The 7,875-nt window shown below is 52.8% G+C and overlaps 1 pseudogene; it reads left to right on the top strand.

The window, feature by feature from the left end:
- The first annotated feature begins 2,054 nt into the window (after window positions 1-2,054).
- Window positions 2,055-2,652, top strand: LOC112934878 (dihydrofolate reductase pseudogene; annotated as a pseudogene).
- The last annotated feature ends 5,223 nt before the right edge of the window (window positions 2,653-7,875 follow it).

Raw genomic sequence — 7,875 nt, forward strand, 5'->3', positions numbered from 1 at the left:
CCGGGGAGCAGGGGACCCAGGGCCCCAGGACCAGCCTCAGGTGGGCTGTGCCGGCGCTGTCCCCTGGGCTGGGCCCTGTGCCCCGGGGCCTCGCGACCTCGGCTGCGAAGCAGTGGTGAAGGGGGCAGGAGCGGCCCACGGGTGGCAGCTGCTCCCGTGGGACCCGCATGGTCCTTCAACTCTGGGCACACGTGGCGGGGCCGGCGACAGGGCCTGCGGTGGCACCGGGCCTCCCGCACCCGGGAGCACACGGCAGCTCCGCCGGGCTCTCCCGACAAAGGCGGCATTTTAATTCGCTTTTATTAACAGCAGCAGCGCTGCAGCCCCCGGGCCGGGCATCAGGGCGCCACCTCCTTCCCGGGACACCAGCCGGAGGACACCAGTGCAGGCCCCCAGGCGGATGACACACTGCTGGGGGGGGGCAGTAAAGCCTCCGTTCAGGGGTGACAGAGTCACACAAGCCTCCGCCTCCCGGGCTTCATCTGCCTCGGTCCCCACCAGCCCGTGACTCGGGGGCTGTCAGCCTCGGTCCTCGCACAGCAGGTGACCGAAGGAAGAGGACCCTGTCCGGTGGAGGCACTTGTGGGCCCACCAGTGGATTCAGGTGTCGGGACTTTCACCCGGGTGGCCCGAGTGCCCTGGTTAGAACACCACTCACGGCTAGCCAGCAACCGGCTCCCGGCGGCCCCGGCGGGGAGAGCCCCAGGCGGCAGGTGGCGTCTACCCGGAGTGAGCCCCAGGCAGCAGGTGGCATCTACATGGAGTGAGCCCCAGGGGGCAGGTGGCATCTACATGGAGTGAGCCCCAGGGGGCAGGTGGCATCTACATGGAGTGAGCCCCAGGCGGCAGGTGGCATCTACATGGAGTGAGCCCCAGGCGGCAGGTGGCATCTACATGGAGTGAGCCCCAGGGGGCAGGGGGCACCTACATGGAGTGAGCCCCAGGTGGCAGGTGGCACCTACATGGAGGAGTGAGCCCCAGGTGGCAGGTGGCATCTACCCGGAGTGAGCCCCAGGCAGCGGGTGGCGTCTACATGGAGTGAGCCCCAGGGGGCAGGTGGCATCTACCCGGAGTGAGCCCCAGGTGGCAGGTGGCATCTACATGGAGTGAGCCCCAGGGGGCGGGTGGCATCTACATGGAGTGAGCCCCAGGTGGGACAGGGCTGGGCATGGGCACCCCTGGCAGGAGTGACCCGCTGAGCATCCCCTAAACCCGGTGGTTCCGTAATCCTGGAAGGCATCCACCAACTCCAGGACCGCAAACGTGGAGGGAAGTGCCACAGAGGCGGCTGGAACGGGGTCTGTGTCACACCCACACGACATCCACCTTCGAGGGTGTCCGGAATCCCCGTGGGCTGGACGTCTGGGGCGCTCACCTCGGACCTCTCCCCGCGGGGCGCTGGTGGCCGGAGCCCGGAAGCAGCCGGGCCAGCAGGAGACACGATGCGTGCACCGCGGCGCAAACCCTCCCGAGCTGGCAGGGGACAGTCCTCCCAGAGGACCCGGGGACCCGACCAAAGGCCCGGGAAGTAAGAGCCCCTCTGCGGTGGACGAGGGAGCGGACGAGGCCCTGGGCCACCGCGGGGGAAGCAGAGCTTCTCGGCTGGGCTCCTGGTGCTCCCCTCGCCCCGACCCGACCCTCCGGCTGGGCTGCCACCAGGTAGGGACCCGCCTTGGTCGGGGAAAGCCACCCCGGCCACACCGTGGCCCGGCCACCACTCTGCTGACCCAGGTCACATGCACGTTGCCACTTGCACGTTTTGAGGCAATACGTTTAGCTTAGTAGAAAGGGAAACCAGAACAAAGATGTTTTGATGTTCTAGATTTTTTTTAACCTCAGATTTTTCTTTCATGCGACTGTAATCACATATGCAACCTCGAGTCCCGCTTTATTCATTCGAATTCGAGCACAAGCATTGAACACACAGAAACGTCTGCTACTTGATTCTGTTCTGCCGGGTGGATGGATCATGGGTCTTCGGCTGCTCCTCCATCAAGGTCCTCAGGCTAACTTGGGGCGCGGGCAGCGGCTGCCTGGTGTGCCCCGGTGCCAGGGTGCGCACGCTGAACCGCACTGTCGCCGTGTCCCAGAACACGGGCATCGGCAGGAACGGGGACCTGCCCTGGCCCCCGCTCAGGAATGAATTCAAGTATTTCCAAAGAATGACCACGAACTCCTCCGTGGAAGGTAAACAGAATTTGGCTATTATGGGTAGGAAGACATGGTTCTCCACTCCTGAGAAGAATCGACCTTTAAAGGACAGAATTAATATAGTTCTCAGCAGAGACCTCAAGGAACCTCCACAAGGAGCTCATTTTCTTGCCAAAAGTCTGGATGATGCCTTAAAACCTACTGAGCAACCAGAATCAGCAAATAAAGCGGACATGGTTTGGACAGTGGGGGCAGTTCTGTTTATAAGGAAGCCATGAACAAACCAGGCCATCTTAGACTATTTGTGACAAGGGTGATGCATGAATTTGAAAGTGACACATTTTTCCCAGAAATTGATTTGGAGAAATATAAACTTCTGCCAGAATACCCAGGTGTTCTTTCTGATGTCCAGGAGGAGAAAGGCATTAAGTACAAATTTGAAGTATATGGGAAGAACGATTAATGTGAAGATATTTTTTGATTTATTTCAAGTTAGTCCCCCCCCCCCCCGGCCGCCAAACAATTTTATCTATATTTTAATATTCGAAAAAAAAAAACTTTTGTTGACTGAGTCAATGGATAATTCTTTCTAAGCAGTGTGATTTTATTAATCTTAACTAGACCATATCAGACATCATTTGTGAAACATTTTTTGCTATAACTGTGTGTTGCCCATCAAGGACCAGCACCCGCCTAGGGTAGCATATCTACCAAGAGCCAAAGAGAGACAATCCCTGATAGCATGAGTTGAAACCAGGACTTACAAAGATAGGACTAGACAGATTTGTCCAAAACTCAGAAATGGGTTAAGAACAGAAAAGCTAGGGCTCAAATATTAAAAGAAAATTAGATCAAAATAGGAACTTTGATTTCTCTATCTACATCACACTTCTGAAAAAGTTCTGTTCACTCAGGAAATCAGTAAGTTGAGAACTCTAATAATTCCATAGGGATAGTAAAAAGGCAGGTAGGACACTACCTTTTTAAAGGGTAAAAAGAAATGTCTGAGACCTCTAAAAACTGTTTTCAGATCTTCAGTGAGATTCCATGGGATGTTATGATGTAAGAAGAATAGGCTGTTCCTTATAAAAAAAAGAGTAATAACACCACATGGCTAAAATTAGAAATTAAGAAGGTAATGAATTGAAAATGGATAATGCTAGAAACCAAAATTATGAAGACGGAAACTAAATTAAACTTCACTGAATTAAAAAATGAAAATTAAAACACATTTTCCCCATCATGTTAGCAAAGATGTGGATTGTTAGGTATCCAAAGAAATAGGTTTTTTTTTTTTCCGCCTTGTAAATTAATACAACCTTTTTTAGAGTTTAAGTTAGCAATATCAATTAAAATTCACAATATTCTGGGTTTGGACCCAGGGCTTCCACTTCTAGAAATTAATCCTAAATAAAGACATGGACCCAGGGCGCCTTGGTGGCTCAGTGGTTGAACATCTGCCTTCAGCCCAGGGCGTGATCCTGGAGTCCCAGGATCGAGTCCCGCGTCAGGCTCCTACATGGAGCCTGCTTCTTCCTCCTCCTGTGTCTCTGGCCCCCCACCCCCCGCCTCTTTCTCTCTACCTATGATAAATAAACAAATCTTAAAAAAAAAAAAAAAAAAAAAAGGTTCACCTAACTCTTGCTTCAGCTCCAGAGGCCCAGGAACTTCATCCGTGGGCACCGCGCCCCGAGCCACTACCTACAAGGCTATTGCAATCAGTGAATTACCGAGCACGTCACACTTGATCAATTTTTACCATATTAACAGTGATTACACGTTTCTCGGGTTTCAGGGGGAAATCGAATAATTGACCACAGCTGGCACTATTTTATTTTACATGGAACGCCACAGCTGGAGGAGCGCCAGCCTAACCTTGAACAGGGCTTTAATTGACTGCAAACACTGCGGGGCCACGTCTCGCGCCGGCTTTCTCTTCATCGCTCAGTTTTCATTTGGTATCTGAGTATTTTTAAAAGTACACACAGGAATTGCAAAGCCTTCGCCGAGGCCCATGGAGAACCCAGGAGCCCCACAAGCTTTTATCCCGAGAATGCAAAACAATCCTGATCATGTGGGACCCAGCGTGGGCATTTCTAAATGCCTATGGAAACTGGAAACGCCTTGAGCCCCTCAGGTTGAACAGCTGCTTCCAATCGATAAGCCAAGACGGTCATTTCAGAGCAGATGTTTCGAATACCAGCGATTCTTGCCACAAGATGGATATAAACAAGGACGAAATAAAAATGAGAAGAGCAAGAAAAAAAGAAAAACTTTTCCCAGCCCTTGGGTTTACAGCCTCTCCCTGAGCGTCACCGTGGTCCACCTACGTTGACTTGACAGAAGCGCTGCAGGAGTGAGGTGTAGGTGCGATGCAGCCTCACTAATAGAATGTTTATGCGTCCTGCGATCTTGGTGGCAATCGTTTTTGCTATTAGAAATGTCAGATCTGGGGATCCCCGGGTGGCTCAGTGGTTTAGCGCCTGCCTTTGGCCCAGGGTGTGATCCTGGAGACCCGGGATCGAATCCCACGTCGGGCTCCCGGTGCATGGAGCCTGCTTCTCCCTCTGCCTGTGTCTCTGCCTCCCTTTCTCTCTGGGTCTCTCCTGAACAAATAAATAAAATCTTTAAAAAAAAAAAAAGTCAGATCTGTGCTCACAATCCACAGAATTTGAGTCAACATGTTGTACGACTTAGACTTTAATTTTCCTAAAGATGATTAGTTTTCACTGGGGCTGGAAGGAAAGGCGGGGGTGGGGGGGGGGTTGATCATAGGAAATATATTCTAGGACATATCCTTGATTTACTAAAAAGAGAGAAGCAAAGAAGCCAGTCTTATTACAGCTGCTTTTTACTTGACAGAACAAAGGATGCTGCTGTCTACAGTAAAGGCACTTACGGTCCACACTTGAAATAACAAAAATAATCCTTAAAGAATTAAATTACTGCAGTATGTCATGCCCTAACTGAAAAACATACTTAAGGACCAATTGGAATCAGCTGATCAAAATATTTTCACTCCCAACAAATAGCCATATACAGATATGAATAAACACACACGCTCAAATATACTTCCCACAAACTCTCTCGCCTGCTAGAATGTTAAAGACTGAAAAAAATCGTTTTAAAATTTGTATGTATTTTCACTCTTATTACGTAATTTCCATTTTAAAAGGTGGGGCTGCAATGCCTGTCTTCACGCGGAACAATTTTACGAGGTGGACCAAACCATCTTAGCAGCCTTCAAGCTTTTACATTATTTTCAAAAGCTTACTTTTAAGAAAAATGTTAACTGAGAGATTTTTTTTTTTTTTTTAACTGAGAGCTTTAAATGTGCCTCCGGAGTCGCTGGGCCCATCTTTCTTGTGGCTTCTCCCAGGTTAGAGCGGACGTCGCTTCGACACGGTACCACCGCCTGAAAATGGCTTTGGGGGCAAAAAAAATCCTGCAGGTATTTTACCCCAGGGATGATTTTAAGAATACTTCCAGCTGAGATGTCATTTGGAGCTTAACACAACTTTATGAATGACTTTAGGGGGTAAACCACATGTCAAGGTCGAAAGCGGTTAGGAAGCAGAGAAGGACTTCACCCAGTGTGAAAAACTGGTAACCTGGGCTGAGGCCGCCTAACCACTAACCCAGCCACTTGCCTGCAAATGCCACCGGTATTTCTTTTAACCCAGCTTGCACGCCTGCGGTTGCCTCCTTCCCCGGGTGTGGAACGGAGCTGTTGTGTTGGTGCGGCGTCTTGTGCCATCACACGTGGGAGCCTAGTAACCTTTGCACCGCCACGGTTGGAAATAACAAGGTGTGTGTCCATCAGTTGTGAATCCTGAGCCTTTGCAGTGGGCCCGGGTCTGGAGGGTGCTTGCCGGGTTCCTACCTTGGTCGGGCGGGTGTCCGCCGGGGTGCACGGAGCCTGCAGCTGGGTCCTCACACTCAGGGGGACACCAGTCCATAGGGCAAAAGGGCAGGTAACTCTTAGTCAAGCGTTTCTCCGCTAGTTGGGCCACACACTCCTGCAGGCGCAGGTGCACACGGCGCGGCTGAGCTCTGGGAGCCTCCGCACGGCCTCCTCAACCCCGCAAGCGGCGCCTCGGGTGTCCCTTCACTGCCTCCCCTGCCCAGTGGGAGGGAACAGCAGCGGCCACAGGCCAGGCTATGTGCCAACGGTGGCTGAGAGGTGGGGCCAGAGCGGGTGGGGCCAGAGCAGGTGGGCCTAGAGTGGGTGGGGCCAGAGCGGGTGGGGCCAGAGCAGGTGGGGCCAGAGCAGGTGGGCCCAGAGCAGGTGGGGCAAATGGGTGCACCCAGAGCAGGTGGGGCCAGAGCGGGTGGGCCTAGAGCGGGTGGGGCAAGAGCAGGTGAGGCCAGAGCAGGTGAGGCCAGAGCAGGTGAGGCCAGAGCAGGTGGGGCCAGAGCAGGTGGGCCTAGAGCAGGTGGGGCAAGTGGGTGCACCCAGAGCAGGTGGGGCCAGAGCGGGTGGGCCTAGAGCGGGTGGGGCCAGAGCAGGTGAGGCCAGAGCAGGTGAGGCCAGAGCAGGTGGGGCCAGAGCAGGTGGGCCTAGAGCAGGTGGGGCAAGTGGGTGCACCCAGAGCAGGTGGGGCCAGAGCGGGTGGGCCTAGAGCGGGTGGGGCCAGAGCATGTGGGGCCAGAGCAGGTGAGGCCAGAGCAGGTGGGGCCAGAGCAGGTGCGCCCAGAGCGGCCTCCTCCCGAGGCCGCGACAGCCAAGGGTGACAGCTGTCCCCGTGGCTCACAGACCCAGAATGCACCAGAGCAGAGCCTGCAAGCGCGTGTCTCTCCTCTCCTGCAGGGTGGCCCCGGGTGGTCCTCGGTAGTCCTCGCTTGGGCCTTGCCTCTTACTCCACGTCCCCCCAACGTTTTTTTCTTGTCATGAATGTGTCGCTCTTTAGGGTTTAACACTAATGTCAGGGGGCCGCAAGAGTGTGATATTCGCCCCTAGAGTGCTTAGGTCCGGGGTCGCTGGTGCTTCCTACTCTCCGCTACCTTCCTCACGCCTCCCTTCTTGGTTTTTTTTTTTTTTTTTTTTTCTAGAGTAGATTTCTACTCAAATCCCGCTAACCTTCAAAAGAAGTATTTCGGGAATGGTATGCATCAGGGCAGTCGAGGACAGAAATCCCATAAAGATAAGGTCCAAAGGCCTTCTAGGTCACCAAGTCTCACCAAAAACAGAAAAGCATCCAAAGAAATGGGTCTGTAATAAGACAGGGGTCATTCCCACGAGATCCCCCGTGGAAAAACGCTTACAAAGTCCAACACTGCCCTGATTCTGGCATCTTCATATTTCATAGCTACAGGTGTCCTCCCCGACCCATATTACTTTGTAGCCTAAGAATCTCCTTCCAGAATCCCAAAGTGATTTCAATACCTGTGCATTTTTTAAAGGCTGAGACTCAAGCTGTTTAAGAACAGCACAACTTTCTTTGCATTTGCAAGTCCTGACTACGTGTGCTCGCCTAAATTCCATAAGGAAAATGTAAGCATTTTTTTAAAAAAATTTATTCATGAGAAACACACAGAGAGAGGCAGAGACACAGGCAGAGGGAGAAGCAGGCTCCACGCAGGGAGCCCGACGTGGGACTCGATCCGGGGTCTCCAGGGTCACTCCCTGGGCTGAAGGCGGCGCTAAACCGCCGAGTCACCCAGGGATCCCCATGTAAGCATTTTTGAAAGGCCAGAGTAACAGATTCCTTTGCCCTCATACTC

Source organism: Vulpes vulpes, chromosome 3, assembly GCF_048418805.1.
Source record: "Vulpes vulpes isolate BD-2025 chromosome 3, VulVul3, whole genome shotgun sequence".
Classification (NCBI taxonomy): Eukaryota; Metazoa; Chordata; class Mammalia; order Carnivora; family Canidae; genus Vulpes; species Vulpes vulpes.